Source organism: Dermacentor albipictus, chromosome 8, assembly GCF_038994185.2.
Source record: "Dermacentor albipictus isolate Rhodes 1998 colony chromosome 8, USDA_Dalb.pri_finalv2, whole genome shotgun sequence".
In the NCBI taxonomy this organism is placed as follows: domain Eukaryota; kingdom Metazoa; phylum Arthropoda; class Arachnida; order Ixodida; family Ixodidae; genus Dermacentor; species Dermacentor albipictus.
Window position 1 is genome coordinate 84,348,699 of NC_091828.1, and position 23,652 is coordinate 84,372,350.

The window sequence follows — 23,652 nt, forward strand, 5'->3', positions numbered from 1 at the left end:
ACAAATATCTTGCAGCCAATTTTCGTGAGGCTTTCTTTTTTAAAGAAATGTCTCCACGTGGTTCTCAGCAGAGTAGGCCCTAAAAGTTTTTGCCCCACGTCATGAAAACATGCACACTATTTATTTCACTCTTAATGTTCACGTATGTTGCATTGCACTTATGTCTACTCATTTATTTTTTTTTTTTGCCTATGCGTCTATACATTTAGCAGATTTTACCTCTGATTTTAGCACAGGATATTCAGCCTGCTTCTGCACTGGCAAACCCCCCAGCCTATAACTAGTTTTCTCTCTCTCTCTCTCTCTCTTGCGCACATTATGGTCCAAGCGGGCTGGCATTCGTGATTTAGTGGAGTAGTTGATGTCGCGGCAGGGTTCAGAAAGCTTTGACACTTGTCGGAGGAGGGCGCCTCAGTCAGATGCAACTTAGCTCCTTTCCCGAGTCCATAGATCACACGTGCTAAGCGTATGTGCACCATGAACTATGAGAAAGCACTTTTTCCTGAAGTCGCCTCAAGCAAAACTATGTGCGAGACATGAACAGTCTGAACACCAAGGGTTCTATTTGTCGTTACAACACTGTGCTTCGCTGGTGGAGAGCCCACAGGCGACATAGTGGGCAACGTTCATGCTGACGACGCTGGTGACGTATGGTGTGGTATGGTAAAACTTTATTGAAGTCCTGCATATCGTGAGTCTTCAAGAAGCGGGCCATCCCCACGCGGGAACTGGGAGGCCGAGCCTCTCATGGCCACAGGGTAATTCACCAATGCGGGTTATGCCAGCTCTCCTCTCAAATAAACATGTCACCTCTCGTGCACGCCACCACGTTAGGCTCTCAGCGTCCCATTTCAAGTCATGCAGAGCGACAGTAAGGCTACCAGTCGTAATATCGACATCCGAAAGTGCTACTTTGGCATTCAGAGTGGCCTTACAAGATGTGGCCGTATGCGAGTTAACACCCCGTTTTGTTAAAGGTGACCTACACGGACTACTTAGGCAAACAGCAATTGGTGCATTCGTCGCAGAGCGATATGCGCATGGTGTTGCGTTGAGCTGCACTATATCTTATGCTTTTGCAAGCGATGCTCCACGGTATGCTGGGACCTCGCCGAAGCGCTGATAGTGCTTTGGGCGCTATGAAGATGCTCTTACGGTTTCTTGCAAACACTTTCCACCTTGGTTACCTTGGTTACCTTGGTTACCTTGGTTATGTATTACTGTGCGGGCTTGCGCATGTTCTCTGCATGTGAAAAATGAAATGAGTGAGGGATTTCATATGGAAGCCTCGTAATATGGAGTGCCTGGCTAGGTGCAGGTTCAGAAAAACATTTCCATAATCTACCAAAGAGTGTATTTCTTACTCTTCCCACACATTTCTTTGGTCTATTTCTTAAAGTTTCTTCGTCTCATTTCGCTTTTTTTTATTCTAGGCGATAATAAAAACAGGCAAGTTGGCGCTGTGTTGCGATATGATTGGGTAATTAGCGAATCCCTCCAATGCCCCTCAACAGCCCATTTCTAATGCAAGCTTTGTAGTGATTGGACTGTTTTTTATTAAGTCACTGAGACATTGTAATTACTTTCTTCCGCTTTTATTTGTACTAATTAAACTAAGGGAAGATTTGCAAATGTTTCGACGTACTGCATACGTAAACCCGCAATACATGTTGAAAGAAAATAGCATTATTTCCAACACAAATTTTGCGGTACAGCAAATGCAGTCACTGTATGTGCCTTATTAGGTTAAGGAAATCTAAATCATAAACTGTGGACTTTATCGCTACCGTAAACATTTCCTTCCGGAATCCAACTACGAGAAGTATTCGTTCGCATTTTTATAATCGCTGCCAATCATGCACGGTTGTTATAGACTGCTTACTCTGGTTTCATTATTCGTATCGTTCACAACTAAAAATTGCGAGAATTTGCCGGTGCGAGTCTTTGAATGTATCTGCCCTAAGGTTTTTTTTATATGCTTGACCTCAGACTCATGTATGCCTTTGCCAGGCGCGAAAAGATAATCTAAAAAGTAATGTTTGCATGTTTTGCAGTGTCCGAGATGTATGACAAAGCATTCTGAACCTCCTCCAGAGCAATCAGGCTATAGAAATGCAGGCTCATCGAAAAAAAAAGCACAGAGCCATTCATGCATCATTCCGAAAATACAGTCACTAAATTATCCCGTTTATGTATTTTGAGGAACTGCAGTCCTGCCATAAAGGCATTTTTCTGCCACCTTGTCCAGCGTAATAGCGTCCACTGAAGCATAACAAATGCGTCCGCAGTTGCACGGAAGCCATTAAATTGCTCCTTCGCATAAGCAATTGTTTTGATTAGGTGCAGTACAATGTCCTTGTTACTACGATTAGATTGTAAGTTATACCCTTACTTTCTACACCGGCCTTTATATGCTTCTTCCCATTCCTATAGCGGAAGCTTGCGGCGTCTCTGTGGATTTCATCGTTTCGAAAGTATTGTGCGGTAGTCTGTTTCTTTGCATTCTTTATAACCACGCATGTTAATTAAATACTAAATAATGTAACGACCGCGCTAATACTCGTCGACATCCAAGGCTAGAGACGCGGATGACTTGTCTTATGCAATTAAATCACTTTTCACTTTTTGAAAGTCTAAATATTGGCGTTTTCATAAGATTACGTTGCATCTTTCTTTTCTCGGCCATTTAATCATCATCATCATCATCACTACATCATCATCATCATCATCATCATTATCATCTTATTTTACGTTCACTGCAGGACGAAGGCCTCTCCCTGCGATCTCCAATTACCCCTGTCCTGCACCAACCGATTCCAGCTAGCGCCCGCGAATTTCCTTATTTCGTCACCCCACCTAGTCTTCTACCGTGCTCGACATGCTATACGTTTATCTGATAAGAGACTAAAAGGGCTTTCAATTTGCCAGATGCTTACAAAACGCACCTAGGCATAGTCTTCTTTGACGTCACTTCCACCACCAGATTCACTGCTGCCGTCACGGTAATCAAAGAAATTCAGGTGTAAAGCAGGCAGGAAACACTTGTACCAATATCCTCTCCGTTTCCTTCTTGTGCCGTTATTTTCCTAAATTATTATTTTTTTGCACGTTCGTCTGGTAGCGAAGGGACGCTTACTTTTCACTCTCCGTTCAATAGTGGCGCTGCAATTCCGAAACTTCCCGTGAAAAAATGTTTCTTTTTTTTTCTTATCCAGCCTGCGCGCTTACAAAACAGCCACGCCTCGCGCCGTCTCGACGTTCGAATTTCTGCCTTTTCACGAAGACTGTGACGCCTCCCGCATCCGCAGCTTTCATCGAGCAGCCCAAATAGAACGGCGCAACGTCAACAGAGCCGAACACTGCATTGCACAATCTTCGTCGCCGTTCACGCCGTTCTCTCCTTCGTCTTTTTCATTTTGTTGCACATTTTATTTTCATTCTTGGCATTTGATTCCTTCCTTTTTTGCGTTGTTTCGGAAACACGAGCAGCATGTTTTCAATCCAACGCACCACATTGCAGTTTATGTATTTAGGCTGGAGTGAAAAGAGGACCGCGTTGGCGGCGCTGTGTTTACCCATGGAAGTCAACTCGTAGAAATGAAACATGTTTTGAAAAAATTCAAACCATTCATGGCGTTTTTGGAGAAAATTTTCAGTTTATCTTCGTTGGGCCCACACCCAGATGAGTTTCGTTCTAACGGAACACGACGACTCGTAGAAGGGAGGAGAAAAGTAAAAGAGAAACAGGAATTACAAATGTAACGAAAATTTTTTTATACCTTCTTTCTTTTATCAGTGGTTTTCTTGCTGGCACCGCGTTCCTGACACATCTTCCAATATACGATTAGGTAGCGTGACGAGAATAGCTTAAACTTAGGTGTACGGCGTGAGACAGAGGTAATTAGTGTTCGCTGGGATAGGTATTGTTCCTTATCTGAACATATGACAGGCAGAAATTTTGATGTCACCCTATATGTTTATTTATTCCATATAAAGGTAGTAGGCCCAACGATTATAGAGGCCAATTGTATTTATTTTAGTCTTATTTCAACTAAGAAGACAAGCTCCATGATCATGTTTGTGAATGCTGCAACAAAAAAGAAAGGCCTTAATTATCATTAATGAATGCTGGCGAGCACTAAGGTCTGGCTCAGTTGATGACTTAAAATCTGCTGCATTTGGATCTACCGAACTTACCTTAAGGGATAAAGGCTATGTCGCATGGCGCAAACTATGATGCGGTAGGTCCTGTTAAACATTATAACAGCGGAAGCCCTAGAGCCCCATTGACATGAGCGCTTTACCGCATGTAAGGTTCCTCGGTGCGTTCGTATTTGTTATGCCCGAGGTTACGAATGGATAGCAAATGGCAATAACAGAACTCGTAGGTAGGCTTAGCTTTCGAAAGCAGTATTGTCCTTTCTTTTCAAGTTGTGCTCTATATTCGCTCGGTTAAAAATATAGCACTTTGTTGACACTAGCGCGATGACAGCTCAGAAAAAAAGAAAATGGTGTGACACGAAGGAGTTTAGTAGGCGTTCCAATTTACCAGAGGCCAACTGACACTCCCTTCTGGTATCCCTGTTACTTAGCGTCTTCTCTTAGAGTAGCAATCCATAGCCAGGTTTCTCTAAATCGCCTTCGAAAGTGAGATAAAAACAAAGGGGAGAGAACGCTGAACATAGAGACCAAAAGGGTACAAGCAGCACAGAAAATAAAGAACACGGATATCAACCGCAATGTTGTAATCCAGATCGGCGTGAACCGTCTCATAATTAACGAGTTAGCAGCAGTAGCGCATGACGCGAGCACTACCTCGTCGCCTGCAGCTGTTAGTTTTCACGTGCCCCGAGGACGAATGTGATGTGCGATGCATTTCAAGGCAATAGTGATGATGACATGCGTCTGCGTAGAGAAGTATGACCCACATCTAAATCTATTTGGGGCTTCGTACTCCTCCTTCCAAAGTGGCACATTCGTTATGCGAGATTGGCAAGGAACAGGTGCGTGCCCTGGGGCACACAGACAGTTGCTTATACCACGTACCGAAGGTTGCTTAATGGGCGCAGACAGCGGCACATGCCACGTTACGCAAGTTGTATACTTAGGCATGCCGTAGTAGCCAACAGCAATTTGTACATTGGGCTCAGTGGCCCAGGTTGTGTACTCGGCAAGAGAGCATCCAGAACATGCAATTACCTTCCCCCAATGCAGGGTTGCCAACAAGGCTCAGTCCTGGTTAACCTCGCCGCCTTTCAGTTATCTTGCCGTGTGCATATATATATATATATTTACAAACTCATAATTTCATTATTTTTGAGAAACAGAGAGATACTCCTTGGATAGCTTGACCGAATGTGGGGATTTTTTCCTTGATGAAACAAAACAAAAAACAATGACAATAAGAAAAGCAGTATTTGTGCCATTCAAAACTACCAGAAAATTCTATTTCACGCCCTCGTGTTGTCTCAAACCGCGTCTGCTTTTCTTCTGTCTTTCATTTACAATGGCTCCATCAGTTCAGGCGTGCTTCTTCGTATTCCCGTGTTCAGCCATTGTAGCGGCCTGCCCGAGCTCTATACACTTAATCTCACTAAGTATGTTCATAGTAAGTAGCGAAAGCTGTGGGTCGCGTTAGCCGAACCAAGTAAGTGAAAACCGGAACAAGGACCTCTCTTGTCCGCAACTAATAACTCGCTGCCGGATGATGATTGAATAAAAAGAAAGAAAGCTTCACCTAATTAATACAGAACAACGGGCAAGCATTCTTCCCATCTGTGGAACAAGCAGTCTGCTTTCCTTTCTGCTTGGCCTCTACACAAGCCCTAGCTTTCGTTTCACTGCACGCACACAGTTGGCGAAAGGGGGTAGAAGCCGTTCCTTTTCTGCTGACTGTGCCCCGCCACCTTCTATCTCTCTTTTTTCTTTTCTTCTGTTGGGGTCTGAGGTTGTTTCGATCCCAGAATGCTTCACTTCTGCCTTTCCTCTCGGCCAACAATCGCCGCTCCGTGTTTTCATCGCGAACATGGCCGGCAACGCACACCAGGCGTCCCTTCGTCCTGCGCCTCGAGGACAGAGCAAACATATCTCAATTTTGAATCCTCCTGCGTAACACATCAACGGTCTCGCTGTCTCATTCTGTTCTCCTGGTTATTTCTTTGGCGTGCAAACAATAGCAGGCAGCTCGTCGCGCCAGGCACACAAAGCGGCCTTCGTCCGCGGCCGCCGGTTTACCCCACTCGTTAGTGCTCCGAGATGGAGGCCATTGCGACCTGAGCGGTCTGTGATCGCGGTCCCGCTGGAACAGCAATCTCCCCTATCTCTCTTTGTTTTTTAGCGTTTTCGTGTCTATGTGTTCGTGTTTTTTTTTCTCCAATGTGTTTGTGTGTGGTGCGTACACGCGTGTATGCCTGCGTGCCTGTGTGCGTTGCGTGCGTACGCGTGCGTGTTTTTTGGAGGTAACTTTGAGAAAAACATAGCAATGGCGAACAGCTTCTGGAAATGCGCGCTAATGCGAGTTTCTGCTCGGGCGAATTGTTCTTTCATGGCGATATAATGGGTGCTTTGATGAAACAGAAGGAAACAAGTAAAGAGGCAGTGAATACATTAAGGTGAACTAAGGAGAAATGTGCTCATTTGCGCTAGCGGAATGAGCAATAAAGAAATGGCCGCAAGAAGCCAAAAGAGCCGGCAGGGCAAAACACACTTTTTGTAAATCACGCTGATGCGAGTTCTTTCTTGGGAAAATTGTTCATTAGTGCTAACATAACGGGTGTTTTGATCAAATTGACGGTAAAAAAATGCGCAGTTCCGCCTGAAAGGCGAAGCACCAATTGCGATACAAAATTAGTCGGTGGCTGTACCAAGTATGGACAGTAGTTTAATCGGCCGTATAAACTTTATACATTCGCTTACTAACTTAATTACCAAAGATAGAATGTGTAAGCGTGACTCAACGACGACGTAGATTCAAACACTCAGAGACAGCGCTGTCTTTGTGTGTCTGTCTCTAAATATGTTCTGGCTACGACACGCTTGCGCATTCTACCTTGGATTCAAACCAACTAACCCGTCAACGTGTTTTAACTGAATTAAACAGCATGGTGTCACGAGCGCGCAGGAAAACATGAACACATCTCGCTCGATGACAGCGGAAACTCTGTGAAGACACTTGAGTCAGGAATCGCGGCAGCAGCTGCGAGCCATTAAACCTCTGTGCATCTGTCATTTCAGCGTGAACGAAACGTCGAAGGCACCCCGCATACGAAGCTACCGGCACTACGCGTACTCCGCAAACATCGCAGATCGCTTTGAAGACACACGAGCGCCGACAACGCATGCCTACGGCGTCCGCCAAAGGCGTCTACTGCGGCTTCCGCCATTCGCGTGGCCAACGCCGTAGTAGACGCCGCGGTTGTCTCCACTTTGTACGGAGTGGCGGGCGAGGAGGACATCGAGGCAGCGTAGCAGCCGCCGGAGAAGGACGCCAGCGTCCGCCAAAGGCGTCTACTGCGGCTTCCGCCATTGGTGTGGCCAACGCCGTAGTAGACGCCGCGGTTGTCTCCACTTTGTACGGAGTGGCGGGCGAGGAGGACATCCAGGCAGCGTAGCAGCCGCCGGAGAAGAACGCCCCTCCTCCCGCGCCTCACTCCCCCGCCTCGCGCGCCACAGGAGAGGGCACGCATCTCGGCGGCGTTCCTCGCTGGCGCACGCGAGATTGAACCGCGTTCGCCGGCTCACTCTCACATGGTTTCACTCATACGGAACCTCACGGTGAATCCATCGACAAAAATGCTTCCCAAGGTTGTCATCCAGATACCATCTTGAGCTCGACATCCCGTCCGGGTCTTGCCAATCAGCGTCCCTCTTGAGTTTGATCGAGACTCCGCAGAAAGTGTATTAAATATCTGCAGTTCGATCCTGTGCACTCGCTTCTACTTGATTCCAGCAACATTGTCGGAGCTGACGCGGGCGCTGCGAAACTAAACTTGTTGCGAAGCGCAAGCCGAATGTAGAGGGTGTCCCAGCTAACATTAGTCAGAGTTTAAAGATATGCGAATGCCACGTAGCTGGACAGAACAAACGTAATATTGTTTGCCGTCGATTGGATATGCTTAAATTATATATTCTTTTCATTATGCTTAATTCTATAATTGGTCCTAAACTTATGAATTAACTTCTCAAATATTGTAACTAGATTAAAAGGATCAATGAGAAAATTGTGGAGTGACATGATAAGCTCTCGATACGGCTTTCTGTTCCTGTATGCGTGCTCCATAAATTTTTTCTGACCGTGAAGGAAGCCCGGGAATAACCAACAAAGTGCCTGGAGCGTCCAGTCACTCCTTGTATATATATATATTTCTCATTTCTAGTTTTCTTTATTCGGTAACACAGACCTCCCAGAAATGAAAATCTGCATTTTAAGAACGTTTCTTCAAAATTTATCATTCATTCATTCGATGTATCATTTTCGACGTTTCAAAAAGAGACGCTGCCATCACATTCATAACACCGCGCACAACCAATCACAGCAAATTCAATGATATCTCTTGGTTGCCAAATTATAGATTTCTGCTTGAATCGCTATATATTTGCTTTTTAACTTCCTCTTTTTATCTGCCGTTTTATCTATATGCGCATCTCACGAATGAAACTAGTATTGGCGCCAAAAAATATTGCACATTGTAAGTCCATACGCGCGTTCGCATCGGGTTCTTACGCGTTTATGGAATCGCAAGAAGCAAACTTCGCTCTTTATTATGCTGATGCATTTAACTGAAGACTGAGGATCACAAATGGCAAATTTTTTTAAATTAATAACAACCAGAAGTGCAATCAGTATAGTGATTTGGATTAATCATCATAATATAGTGAGTGTTCACTGGTTCACTCTGGTATTCGTCATTATGATTTGTGCGCTACCTACATCAGTTTCATCGCTTGACACTAAATTATGGAAGTGTTATTGCGTAATACGCATGTTATCCTTATTTGCAGCCCACTAACCTGTAATATAATCTAGAGAAAGTGAGAATTTCCTACTAGTGTGTAAGCATTGTTTGTGTCTGCTGTAACTTTGTGTCTGCTGTAGCGTAGGTTTACTTACTTGCTTTTCCAAGCTTATGCGCGTCTACCCATGGCCTTTCCGGTGGCGAAGAATGCTTACGCTTTAGTGGAGAAGCGTCAGATTTTCTGGCCGCATCCAACGCCTTTAATGAAATCGTAACAATCGAGCCGGAATGCCCGGCACGAGCGCTCTCGACGGAGCAGAGCGGTCGCAAGTGAACACCAGCTGTCGCAGTAGTGCGTGAGGATTTGCGTGAGGGGAGAGTGCATCGCCGCGATGGCATGTCACCCACGCTGTCACTCTCGCATGGCCTGTAATATCCGTGCGTTCATTGTCCATGCAAGCTCTCGCCTACGTTCTCATTGCGCCTTGGTAAGGCCTACTGAAAACGCTCCAAGCCTCTCAACGCGTTCACTTACCCGAGAGGCGCTTGTAATTGGAAGGACCCTCAGCAGCCTTCGATTCGACATTGGGCCAGCGCAAAATCTCAAGTTGGTCCACCCCCGAATTTGCAGTTGGCTCGGCCGTACATATCGTTTGTTTGAACTCCAAATTTCAAATAGGCCCGCCCCAAATGTAAGTTTGGCCCACTCCCAAATTTCGTTTGGGCCACCCCCAGCCCCGAACTTCAAGTTGAACCAATATAAGTTGGCCCACATGCAAATTTCAAGTTGGCCCACCTCCCAATTTTCAGCTGGCGCACTCCTATTATAAGCCTCCCCATGTATTTTCTAAGGGGGCCTCTGTATCTCTGTGGGTAACCTGTTAATTATTGAGGCTTATATGCGTCACTTGTACATGCACGTATTACTGGTTGTGACTGGACGCACGGTCAACTGAGGAGCTTGCAGAAGAGAAACCACTGCTTTCGATAATTAGGGTATAATTACAATTATAGTATATATCAAGAGACCATCGCGTCAACAGGTGTACGTAGATTGCTAGGCTCGTTAATGGAGAGAATGAAAATTAAAGGGAAGTTGGCAGTATGGCACTGTATGGCACAGTATGGCACTAGAGAGAGAGAGAAGCGTTTATTATTCGAAAGAGGGTCCCAAGCGAGGCTCGGTATCAGCCTCAGGTGGGAAGGCTTCTTACTCCAGGAAACCTCTGGCTTCGACTACCCTCTTTGCTCTGGCGACGAGTTGCCGTTGGTCTTCCAGGTTCCATACTGTATTCATTCTACAGTATGACACATTATTTTACAGGATTCAAAGTGTGGTGACACTGGCAAAATGCCAAAATGGAAACGAGTTCAGATGTAAGATGTCTAAAGAACGACCCATTCTGTTCCACTCAATGGAAATTATTGAGCAGCAGTTATTTCTCACGGGTGTTCGTCCAGGAGCTTGCTTCTCGTCACCTCCCGGCCATTCTCCATTACCAGAATGATTCAGAACAGTCCTCACTTTCGTCGTTCTATCTCCTCGAAGACGCTAATGACGTTTCTTATGTCTCATTCCACGAAAATGGTGGCAGGCTAATTATACTTGGAGCATTGACTGACTTTAATGGACTACACGGGCACTTACTCACATCTGCACCTCCAGGCCTGTGAACAAAGAGTAATTTGAATGGAAAACACTTCCAAATTCCGTGCACAGCCTTGACAAGTTGCTATACCCAACCTTTGGAACTTGTGACACTTGTTGAGACATGTGAAGTGGAGAAAACTTAACTATCAATTACCTACCGCTTTGTAATGTATAAGAAAAATGTGAGCGGAAATTTAGCAGGCGCTTTGTAGACATTTTAATAACCTCAGATGCACTCGAAGCTCATACGGCAAATGTGCGTGCTTTTAATGCAGTTGCCAAAACTTTTGCGAGAGACAGTTACAGTTGCCAGTTACAGTTACCAGTTGCAGATGCCGTTTGCCGTTACGAAAACTTTGATACCTCTTTGTGGTGCTGAGTTACTCGCTTCGTAAACTTTGGGTTCTAGCTTTTTAAAGCTTAGCAATGTTACGCAACTTTCCTAAAATATATGAGACCCGAAAAAGAAAAGTTCCTTTCCGCATAAGCTGACGTTATCTTTCTCTCTCCAACAACAAAAAAATAATTTCCGTTTGGCTGTCTTCTAATGAGAACATTTACATATTTCACCTGCATTTGAAAAGAGAAATCGGATTTGGCTGTGAGGAAATGCATTCTGCTAAACAAATTAACTGTTTGGTTTGTACGGCAGAGAAGCAATTTCCGCGCTAGCGAAAAGAAAAATCATCTTTCATTTACCTAGTACGACACGTGGAGAAATCGAGGGTTCATGCCCCAACTAGCTGTTTAGGGCCGCATCTGTGCCCCTATTGTTCTCTGTGATGTATGTTGCTTTCACTTTCCTAAAAAAAAAGACCGCTCGTGGATGGAGCAAGGGGCGGAGGGACAACATTTGATACATATGTCACTTCCACAAGTTTCCCTTCCGCATGAAGTGTTTTCCTGAAGCACATGTGGTGCCAAGCCTCAGGAACCACCCATAACTCGTGTATTTTGAAATAATAGATTTCTGTCCACGTCCGACCTATAGTGTGCACCCCCGTGGATATCGGCTGTCGTCATTTTAAAAACGAAATCAGAAATGATAACGTAATTCATTATGGTGCAAAATAAAGCTGAGTGCCAGCGATAATAAAAAAAACAAGCGTTTATAATCATTTTGTGGCTATCGGTATCCTAGAATATCGATGCTTTCTGCGAGACATACGGCTTTATCGTAACCGATGACGAAAAAATATATATGCGTAAAACACTTCAAATTCTTCCAGCTGGTGCCGCAGTTCTGGATGAAAAGTCAACTCGAAGAAACTTGATGCGATGTTGAACTTGTATGTATGTGTTTAGAGCAAACAAAAACATGTGGTTACCTGAACAGAGTGGAGAATTTTACTCTTTGTCCACACGGATGGAGGTGCAGATGTGAGCAAGAGCCCGTGTCATATAATCAAGTATGTAGTTCCTCAGGTTCGTAAGCAACCGCTTTACAGTAAGAACTAACTCAAACGTTACTTGGGTGGTGGTTACTTTGTTGGATTGGACGACGCTGATGAAGCTTCGTTACCAGTGATGCTTATATCGCATTAATCTGGGATAGAATAACAACTTCGCACGATGTGTAGGATGTCCACAAAATTTTACCAGACATTGGATATGCGCAACAGCTGAATTTACACGAGTCACCGTTTATATGTTCCAGCATCCGTAATGATTCAGTAATATAAAAGTGTTATTTATGATTAACCCGGGGCAGAATACTTCATCTCTGAACTGTAAATTGAGTAGCCTACACTTCTGTGGCCTTCTAAACATAGCTAGAGGCGTGTCTAAAAAAAATAACACCTTATTACAATTAAACACGACACCAACATTTCGAGTCATAATTACGGCACACTACTGTAATGACGATAACATATGCCAAGTAACAATATCACATAAGTACTGAGCACTGTATGCATGGTACGTTTCCACAGGAATGTCTTTTCAGTCCTGACACTCTCACTTACAAGTTCTCCACAAGAACGCCTTGCAGATACATTTGCATGTATGTGCAAGGCGTACAAAAATGTTCCAAAAAATGCCTTAGACGTGCAATTTTGCACCATGTGCTTGCGTCGGTACGTCTTATACAAACGAAAGGCGCAAATTCGAAAAACGCAAAATACAAGCTCTCAAGACGCGCTACATGCCTACGCTGCTAGCTACATAGTTTAATAAAACATGGCGCATATTTCACTAAAGCAAATTGAAAACGAGAAAGAAAAAAAAAAGCGAGATCAACGAAGCAGATGGCTGTTTCTTCGAGGCTTTTTAGAACGGCACTGCCGGAAACTCGATTTTCTCTACTCGAATCATGAAATAACTTGCGTGTGACAGCGCCTTACAATGCATTAACATCGTTAGCTTCGAGTTCCGTCAACTAACTACAGTCAAGGAGAATTCGCCAAATACTGTGCAGAGCCGGGAACGCTGCACTTTGTGACTGCCTCTGTGTTTCAGCCTGCCACCGGCCATTCCCGATGACGTAGGTTGCTGCTACTATTGCCAATAACTGGACGAACATGACGTTGTTCCTTTGTCATCGCGATGCAACTCTGATCCCAAAGGTGGACTTCACTAAGTGTTGTACACGCGTGGTCGCAGCGCGCGCAAATAAGGCGTTGCCGTGTCCTTTTGCTTTGCCCGCAATTTGGGCACCCGTCATTTGGCACAATGTGGCGTCGGGCGAGTCATTGGCGCGTTTCGTTGTGGGTCAGAAGAACTTCAGTTTGGCCTAGTTGGTATTTACTGCAAATCATATTGACCGCAAAAAAGACGGGGACATAGGAAGAAAACACATAAACAGCACAGGCGGTACCGCCTGTGCTGTTTATGGGTTTTCTTCCTATGTCCCCGTCTTTTTTGCGGTCAATATGATTTGCGGTGTGGGTCGTCGATGACGTCAACAGTCGCCGTCAGTGTGGCACAACGCACGGGATGGACGGACGGACGGACGGATGGACCGGGCAAATCCAATTTCGAACACTTACCTTTTGTCGCAGTAAAAAAAAAAAAGTTTACATTACCCATTTTTTTTTTCGCATGTTTTGGGTGCTGGTTACAGTTGTAGTGAACAGTACCGCGGTGGAAGAAGAAGAAGCTGGACTATCGCCATCAGGTGTATAGACCCGACAATGGCGGCCGCGACATCAACGCAGTCGCCTGATAAATAAATGGCACTTCCTGGTGACCCTTCTGTTCCTGCACTGTATTGACACGTGTACAACCACTTGGGTCACTGGACATGTCCTGGGATGTGTGCAGCTAGTTCTGGTATATACGAAAGTATGCAACGCGGGACATTGAGTTTGTGCCACTGGTCTTGTGTCCGAACAGACGACCTGGAACACTGCGTACGTGTGTGTAACTAGCCATGCGAACGTTCTTGACGGACCCTTTGCTTGAATATGAGTCCGTGCATATAAGCAGAGAGCAGGAGTCCAGAAGTGAAAAAAAAAATCGGCAACATAAGCATCCAAGCGTGGAGAAAGATGCGAAATAGACAAAATGGAACTCGTAGCGTCAAGTGAATCACGACTGGCAACGCACATACAACTGATGAAAGAAATGTGAAGCTAACCCAATTAGGCAATCCACTGACTCAGTCGGATACGTGAAAACAGACTGCTTATTTCTTTCATCGCTTTTATGACTGACAGAGCCACTTTAACTAACTACTCCGTGAAACTATTTTTGTATATTTTACGTTCCTGCTTCATTTTTTTCTTGCTTCATTTCCACAGAAAAAAGAAAGAAATTTCTGGGTGTGACCTCGGTCGAGTTGGTAATCCATTTTAACTCGCTGAAGCGCATTACTGAAGGGACTCAGATGAAGAAACAAAGAAGACAAGCAAGGCACCATGCTTGACTTATATTTTAATTCGTTTTTTGTGTTGTTTAACATGCTTTAGCCAGTCAAACAACATTTTTATTTCGCGAATCAGCTCACGTGAAGTGTATACTTAACCAACCGGCTTCATGGAACCAAAACGAACGTTTCCTGAGAATAGTGGATTTGGTAACAGGCCTTTTTCATTGTATCCAGTGTGTTCAATGACATTAGAAAGAAACAAAATCGCTTCCAGATGAACGTTCACCCGTGAAACTACAGACGTGATAATTCATTTTTTTAATGATCTGCACAGTTAAATTGAATTGACTTCTGGGGTTTCACGCACCAAGACCCCGATATGATTATGAGGCACGCCGTAGTTAGAAACTCGGGATTAATTGTGACCACATATGACTATTTAACTTGCACCGATTGAGCGGTAAGTGGGCTTTTTCGCATTACGGTTCTTTAATTGATATGCGGGTCCACGTGGCAGGGACTTGAACCCGCACCCTCGGGATTAAAAACGCAACGCCGAAGTCACTATGCATTCCTCCTCCACCCCCACCCCGCTACAGATGGTGATAAACCTAATGAAAGAAATATCTCGTTCAAAGCTCTCTGAAATAAGACCATTCCGAGAGGCACATTAGTAACAGAGAAACAAATTAAAAGTTTAAATAAAACCTGACGAGCGAACTAAAATATTAACACGTTTCGCTTGTCGATAGTTGATTGCACTTTTCGGGAGAACACTTATTTGTTTCGTTAAGAAGTTGTACTAAGTGTTTGAAACCTTAATTTAGGATTTTCTTCATTAGTATGTTTGAGAAGAGTGTACGTAAAAAAAATATCATCACCAACCCACTTCAACGATGATCAAGCTTCGACACGCGAACGCACTTTTCCCCAAATGCCCTTAAATGACCAATAAACTGTGGAACTTCATTATCTAATTCTGCAATCCTCTGCTGGTGCAGGTACGGCGGTTCTCAGAAAGAAAAACACAAAACAAATAAATGTAGATCACAAATACCCGCAGAGCCCGTTGCCGTATTCCTGATTGGTTGAAGTGGATATTGATGTCACACTAGTGAGATGAAGGGGAGAGAATAAGATTACAAAACCAGATTAGAGATCTAATATCTCGAAGCCACTGCCGCTTGAAAACACTGCTCCCGGAAAACTCAAATTAGCAGTAAAAACACTCTACTTCGTTCAAAGATACAAGGATTAAGGTCCACGAACTCATCTTAATGAAGCGTGCACGGCAAGTGATTACACCAGCGGCTTGAGTTAAAGCGCAACAGCTGTATTCCGGGCACTGGTTTCCCGAACGACTTATCCCGAACAAATTATTGAACGATGATAAATGAGCCCTGGTAACGGTCTCCTTTTAGATTACCCACTGCGATTGAGTCGGTGTAGTTTCTTTTTCATATGCTTGATATTGCTGCTTCTTCCTTTCATTCCAGATAGTAAAAGAAATGGACTGACGGATTCCAGGACAAAGTTATCGGTGAGCCGGTTAGCTTCTTCTTCTTCTTACGTTTTTTTTTTAACTTTCAACTCCTTTGAAGCGAGCTCTTCTCGTTACGATACAGTGATTGGAGCTCTTCTTCTCAATGAGTCTTAAATACCTGTAGTGCAGGCCACAGGGCGTAAGCGATATTCGAGATCAGTTTTATAGAAATCCGAGTGCCATCCGTCACGTGCGATTACACTTCCTTATGCAGGAAGTTAGTTACCGCTACTCAGTGAATGGGCGTAATTGCAATCACTGTCTCTTCCCACTTATATTAAACGGTGCCCTATCTATACACTCAGCAAAAGATGACCTCGACCAACATATAGAGAATGCTATGACACTTTCTGCCATGTTGCACTGCGTCTCAACCTGCAAGTATAGAGGATGTAGTCAGCAGTGTACCCTTTTAGCGAAAGGAATTAGAGGTTCGATGTTTGCGTCTCAGGGCATGTAGGCCGTAAATTGTTTAACTGCGCGAACAAACGGACCACAAAAACAACATGGGACATGGACGGGCGCAGTCCCTGTCCCGTGCTGTCTTTGTGGTCCGTTTGTTCGCGCAGTTAAACAATGTTCGCTAATATCTACCAACTTGCCCAACAACTAGTTCTTCTAAACTACACATGTAGGCCGTGTCGCAAAAATTATAGGCTCATTAGCTTACTTCCAGTATTATATAAAATATTTACCAAAATAATGTCTAATGGTATAAGGGCAAGACTGGACTTTAGTGAACTAAGGAAACAGGCTGGTTTCAGGAAGGGATACTCTACAATGGATCACATCGATATCATTATTCAGGTTATCGAAAAATCCGCAGAGTGCAATAAGTCTCTCTGTGTGGCTTTCATAGATTACGAAAAGGCATTTGATTCAGTAGAGACACCAGCAGTCATAGAGATATTACGTAATCAATAAGTACAGAACGCTTGCGTGAATACCTCGGACATTATCTACAGAAGTCCTACAGCTACCTTAATTCTACACAATAAAAGGGGTCAGGCAGGGAGACACACTCTCTCCAATGCTATTCACTGTGTGCTTGGAAGAAGTATTCAAGCAATTAAACTGGGAATGCTTGGTAGTAAGGATCGACAGCGAATATCTCAGCAACCTTCGGTATGCCGATGACATTGTTCTATTCAACAACAATGCAGACTAGTTACAACAAATGACTGAGTATTTTAACAGAGAGAGTGCAAGAGTGGGGTTGAATAATAATATGAAGAAGACAAAGGTAACGATGAAAAACCGGGCAACGCAACGACAGTTCAGGATTGCTAGTCAACCTCTAGAGTCTGGGAAGGTGTACGTTTACCTAGGTCAAATAATCACAAGGAACCCTGATCATGAGAAGGAAATTAATAGAAGAATAAAAATGGGTTGGGTCTTATATGGCAGACATTGTCAGCTCCTGACTGGAAGGCTACCATTATCTTTGAAAAGTAAAGTGTAGGATCAGTGCATTTCATCAGTGCTGTCATATGCTGGCAGAGACTTGGAGACTGACAAAGATGTTTAAGAACAAGTCAAGGACCGTGCAAAAAGCTATAGAACCAAGATTGCTAGGCGTAACCTTAGGAGACAAAAAGAGAGCTGTTTGTATTAGAGAGCAAATGGGTGGAGTGATATTCTAATTGACATCAAGAGAAAAAAATATAGCTAGGCAGGTCATGTGATGCGCCGGGTACATAACCGCTGGACCATTAAGGTTACAGAATGGGCACCAAGGGAAGGGAAACGTAGTCGAGGACAGCAGAAGATGAGGTGGAGCGATGAAATTAGGAAATTCGCGGGCGCTAGTTGAAATCGGTTGGCGTACGACAGATGTAGTTGGAGATCGCAGGGAGAGGCCATCTTCCTGCAGTGGACATAAAAAGGATGATGATGATGATGATGATGATGATGATGATGATGGTGGTGGTGGTGGTGGTTGTGGTGATGATGATGATGATGACAGGAGCAAGGCAGAGAGGAAAGACGACGCAAGAAATCCTTTTGGACCTTTCCATCACGTCACACGCGCACAATGCTCTTTGTAGCTGCCTGCGCGTCGCCACAATACCCTCTTGACAGCTATAATTAACCGTGACCCCCCGCAAGAACGTTGCAGAAACTACAGCGCTTACCTTTCTGCTCAGGCGTGACAGTGCAGACGGGAGGCAGAGTGAGCGCTCAAGTGGACGTAGGTAGAGGAGGCAGAAAATGGACAGAACCTACGCAGTCACGAAACGATGGAATGAATGCCTTGCCATTCTTCGCTCAGAGTTCCCACACATGGTGGGAGGGGTTGAGAGGGAAAAGGCGGCGTGAGACGGCGAGAGATTGCTACTTCTAGACACGACAGCGGTCGCGGACAAACTGCATACATTGAAGTTTATGGTACGGTACATTTCTTCCATTTCCAAAAAATAAACAACACGAAAATTTGTCAAGCGGTCAACGTACACGCTCTGTGCAAGTGCAAGGCCGTATTAAAGCATCGCAGGGTCTAGGCGGCACCACGGAAGTGGTCGCACTTGAAATCGACACTTCTGGGCCCACCGTGGTAGCTTTGCGGCTGCGGCATTGCTCGAGGTTGCAGATTAGATCCCAACCACTGCAGTCACATTAAGATGGGGGCGAAACCCATTAACACTCGTGTACTTAGATTAAGGTGCACGATAATCAGGTGGTCAAAGTTAATCCGTGGTCCACCACTATGGCCCGACTCATAATCCGTTTGTTCTTTTCGCACATACAGCCTCACATATAAATTAATCTTGAACAATTCTGGCACGATGCGATGTGCCGCGTAAGGCAATGACAATGCTGATTTACAATGCGGAGGTTACGAACCATGGCGCACGACAACGTCTCAAGGAAACAAGTCTCACGTCTATGTCCCGTCTACTACGCAGACAAATGGCAGTTTTGAACAAAAAGGTAACGTTTAAGAGCAACTCACGACTCTCGTATTGGACTTAAACGCTGCAGAAATTAAACACTCGTCATCGTCATCACCACTATAGTCAATATATTAGTCAATCAATAGTCAATATATGTAGTCAATCAAATTGAGCAGCACTTCGAGCTTCGCTTACGTCAATTCCCAAAGTGCGTGGGGTCCACACAACATTTTGTTTCCTTCTACATTTCGATCTTCTCACTAACCACGTGTCCAAAAGTCATCGCGCACGGAAGAGACTCAGGGAGAAGGTAACTGAGCAGAGGGTGCTGCAGGCGCAGTGTTCGAGAGAAAGGGCTGAACACGTGACGAGGCTGCGCAATGTTTGCAGCGTTAGGACGTCCGCAGCAAAGCGACGAGCGCTACCATGCACGGCGCACGCGCTGTCAAACAACGCGTCGCTCGTACCGCGAAGCAGGAACAACGCAAACGCGCGTTCAGGACGCCGGGAAATCGGGGATCACGTGGCACATTGGGGGCAGACGAACGAGGGAGTGTTTCGTAAGCACGCCAGCGCCACTTGGGTATTCGAGTGCCGACACCCAAAAAACCTCCGGGCTTGCCTCCGCGTATAGAAATGGCCTCCAGTGCATGCAGCGATACCCCGACAGTCGTTCTCTGCAGCGTAAGCATTGCGCCGCCTCTGGAGCCAACGCATTCGTTGCAAGAATGTAGAAGCTCCGAGCAGCACAAAGAGAAGCAGGAGGGAAGGGAGCGTGACTATAATCAACGTGCCTCGCGTGGCAAACACCGCAGAGTGAATGTGGCGCTCGCAATGCAAGTTTGAGAACAACCTCTTCCGTGAGGTGTGCCTAGTGTTTGCACCGTGGTGTATAAGCAAGCTATTCATGTCGCTTGCTGCTGGCAGAACGTGGAGTTTCGAGATGCCGCTAAGGAAAGGAAATGCGCATTATAAACGACATGCATATCGCGTGCTTGCGCGTGGTCGTCTTTCGAGTGAGGCGTTAAAGAAGGCTTGATGCATTTGTGTTAGTAAGGTACGAATTTGGAGGTTCTGGTTTTGTTTTATTTGCCAAGACAAAAAAAAAAAGAACAGCTGAATACTAGGGGAGAAAAATGTGGCTTGGGTTATTTCTTCTTGAAGTTCAAGGTAAAGCGGTGGTTTCGTTTTATTTGCCACGAAAAAAAAAGAACCGTTAAATACTAGTGGAGAAAAATATAGGCTTGGATTATTTCTTCTTGAAGTTCAAGGTAAAGCAGCGGCACCACTAACCTAATGTTACGTCGCGTTTTTGCAAGCATTCTCGCGTCTTTACGATTGTGCTGGAGAGAGAGAGAACAAGGATAAGAAAGGCAGGGAGGTCATCCAGAACAGCATCCATTGTGCTTGAAAAGTTCACCAACCTCGCTAGGTTGACTCTTATGATCGTTTCGACTGTAGTCAAACTGATTGCCGTTGAAGGGAACGAGAACAAATTTCCTTGGTAGCCATCTTTTTTATAGTGCAATGAAAAGCTTTGCGGTCAGTGTGTATAATCATGAAATGATAATGTTGAAAATTCCGTGGAACATTATCACAATTGTTATATATTTAGTGGAGATGTATTCGTTCACTGGAAGCATTCCGAAAACACTCATGAATGAGTGCGATAGCGATTATACGCCGGTATCGGTGGAAGGCGAACGACAAGTATGGCCATGGCTGTGACAAATCATTATTTTGTTTATCAAGCCCATGTTCCCGCGATTCATGTCTCCCGAAGCGTTAAAATAGTTTTATAGTAATCGCTACGTGTATTCTGCGATTTCCTGTCCACGTGCTTTCGTCGCTAACCAGTCGAGGGTGTCCTTTAGCCAAGCCAAGCTAAGTTCTCCAAAACTAAAGGACGCTTTCACACGTGATTCGCAGTTTCCCCCGTTGTCGTATGCTCACGTGTGGGGCTATTAATGCAGCGCTGATACCTAGTTACGGCACTGGTCGATGTCATTTCGTATCTCGCCGGGAGACCGCACAAATCTGGGTGCTTACTCGCAAACTCACGCGCTGACGACAGCATGGGCATCCGTCATGCATTGTAGGATGAGCGTGCCGCTCTTTAGCGTGAAATTTCTTTACATTATTACATTATCGAGTTTTACGTGCCAAAACCATTTTCTGATTATGAGGCACGCCGTAGTGGGGGACTCCGGAAATTTTGACCTCCTGGGGTTCTTTAACGTGCACCTAAATCTAAGTACACGGGTGTTTTCGCATTTCGTCCCCATCGAAATGCGGCCGCCGTGGTCGGGATTCGATCCCGCGACCTCGTGCTCAGCAGCCCAACACCATAGCCACTGATCAACCACGGTGGGTCTTTCTTTACTTCGTAATACGTGTCGAAAAAAGCGCAGGCGTCTAATACTATACGATCTGGAATTTTAAGCAATACGTATGCTGTACCTAATAACAGCCGACTTACGTACAGCAATCTTCCACACTACGTCGGGAGTATCTATTTTTCAACCGGCAGGCCGCGAAAATTACTGCTTTCTGAGACTTCCTTTGTCAATTTAAGGTTATCATTCCTACACACATCGGAACTGCATGCCGGAGTCTGTCGCTACAAATGACGGTGATTTGATTTCTGTCAACGTCTCACAACACATTCGGGCCACTTGTCACTCCCTTTAAGCTCGAGTAATTTGGTTATCTTAGGACCATATCGAAATTCGGGAGGTCAGGAAGAACTCGAGCTCGGAGCTTCACGGTGGCATCTCCAGCCGTATCTTGTTCTTGGTTCTTGTCTGGCATTTACCCTAATGTTCTGACACGCACACGAGTGCCTGACCGCGTCTTTCCTTCTTATGTATCTTTCGTTTTTTTGTCGGTTATTTACCCCAGCCTAGAGTAGCCAATGAGATGCTTTTTTGGTTACCACCACTGCCCTGTCACTTTCCCGTCTTTCTCTCTCACTCTATCTTTCGTAGTCTCCCCGTATAGTAAGAATGACATTTTTGTTGTTCTGTTAGCTTAACGTCCCGATCTAACGTAATAATCTTCTTGGTGTTCATTTAAGTTGGCTGTCACTATCGATCAGCTTAGTGTAATGTAAATTTCCTCTCTGTCCTCTTTCTAACCCCTATCCCCCATCCCCAGTGTAGCGTAGCAAACCGGAGACTCATATCTGGTTAACCTCCCTGCCTTTCCTCTTCATTCTCTCTCTCTGCGTAGCGAGAAACATTGCTCGGACGGAAATTCATTCGCGCAGGGCTTCGGCAAACATGATTCACTATGCGGCGATGCATTGGAACAATTGTATGCAACGCTCGTCTGCTTTCTGGACAGCTACAGATGGCTGCCAGCGGAAACGCAGGTAGCACATTGGCTGGTACACGTCATTACGCAACTGCAAACGCAAAACTGATCTATAGGAAGGGTATGTATGTCTCAATGTTCCTCAGGTATCGTCATGCCCCTATAGTTGAAGGTACTGGAGGAGGTGGGAATTAGAATTATGCTACTATTGTCCGCATGTTTGAGCCCTACAATCTCACGTTACGGGAGCCTCTTTGGGTGAAAACCTGTCTAACTTGGTCGTGTGCTCCACACAGGCAAAGGGTAGTAAAGTCGACAACACCGTTTTTTTTTCTCTTTTGCGAACACCAATGAAAGCCTCGCTTGAACGTATCCCCAACTTGAACGTATACGCTTGAACGTATTTTCAACAGGCGTTGATACATTTGCTTCCTAATTACCCATTCTACGAACGATGCCTTGAACCATTAGGCAAACACAGCCGCTACGCGGTGAGAGCTAACATTCCCCCGCTTTCGCGAGCGTATGATAGAAAACGTCCAACCCGCATATATACACGGCTTGAAATACTTGAGAATGAACAGACATGAGGGGTAGTTCCAAGTGAATTTACGCCGAGTCTCACAAAACGTCGTGAGTCTCAGGGAAAAGCTATGGGTTTGCACCAGCTAAAACCAGAAAAACTAAAGAAAGAGAGAGCAGGAAAGGCTGTGCCACTGCTTGCGTCCCATCCCCCTTCCCCACGGCACGGACTAAATGGAACCTTCACGCAAGGACTAGGGGCACAAAAAAAAGGTGCGAGCAATCCTCTCTCTTATCTAAAACACGGAGCTGAGTCTCGGAACCGAACTCCATAGCCTTCCAATGCCCTGCACGTGGGGTTTCGAAGAAGCACTGGAACTTGGGCTGTTCGGTGCAGATCGATCGTGGTGTTCTGGAAACCAAGCTCAACAGGAAAGCAAGAAAAAACGCTTTGCATTGCAGGGAACGGGTGTGTGCAAAACGCTAAGAGGGGCAGACACGATTCTTGGAAAAAAAAAGAAATAGCACGAACGGCGGAACTAACGCACACCTGGAAAATTTTGATAAAGCCGCACAATGAACAGCTGCAGGCCACCATCAACCAAGTCACCCATGCGCGATAAGATAGTATTAAAAAAGCAGTCAAACGTTCCATTCGTTTTCTGTTTTTTCCTTCACGCCCAGGACACCACGATGCACCGTGTGAGTGAGGGTGAGGGAGTCGGAGACGAGGCTAAGCGAAGCAACGTCTTCTCAGGCGAAGCCAACCCTAGAATGGGTTAGAACAGGGCAGGAATGGGCGAGCAAAGGAAATCGGCGCATCTCGCAGGCAGATGTACTATGCTCTTTAGAGAGCTACGAGGTCATACGTCGGCTCCTTGCACGTGCAAGAGGAACGAGCTAAGCAGTGACGCTAGAACTAGAAAGCCGAGTAGAAGCAAGCCGAAACGCGGCCAGCAATCTCG

General features: G+C 45.2%; 1 long non-coding RNA gene across 1 annotated transcript in view; it reads left to right on the forward strand.

Annotated features, from left to right (window-relative positions):
• The window catches only part of LOC135898591 (uncharacterized), a 212,117-nt gene that overhangs the window by 117,953 nt on the left and 70,512 nt on the right, over positions 1-23,652 (forward strand). The window contains exon 2 of the long non-coding RNA XR_010563371.2: positions 15,910-15,953. This is a non-coding gene — a long non-coding RNA (uncharacterized lncRNA). The remainder of the gene's footprint in view (positions 1-15,909; positions 15,954-23,652) is intronic.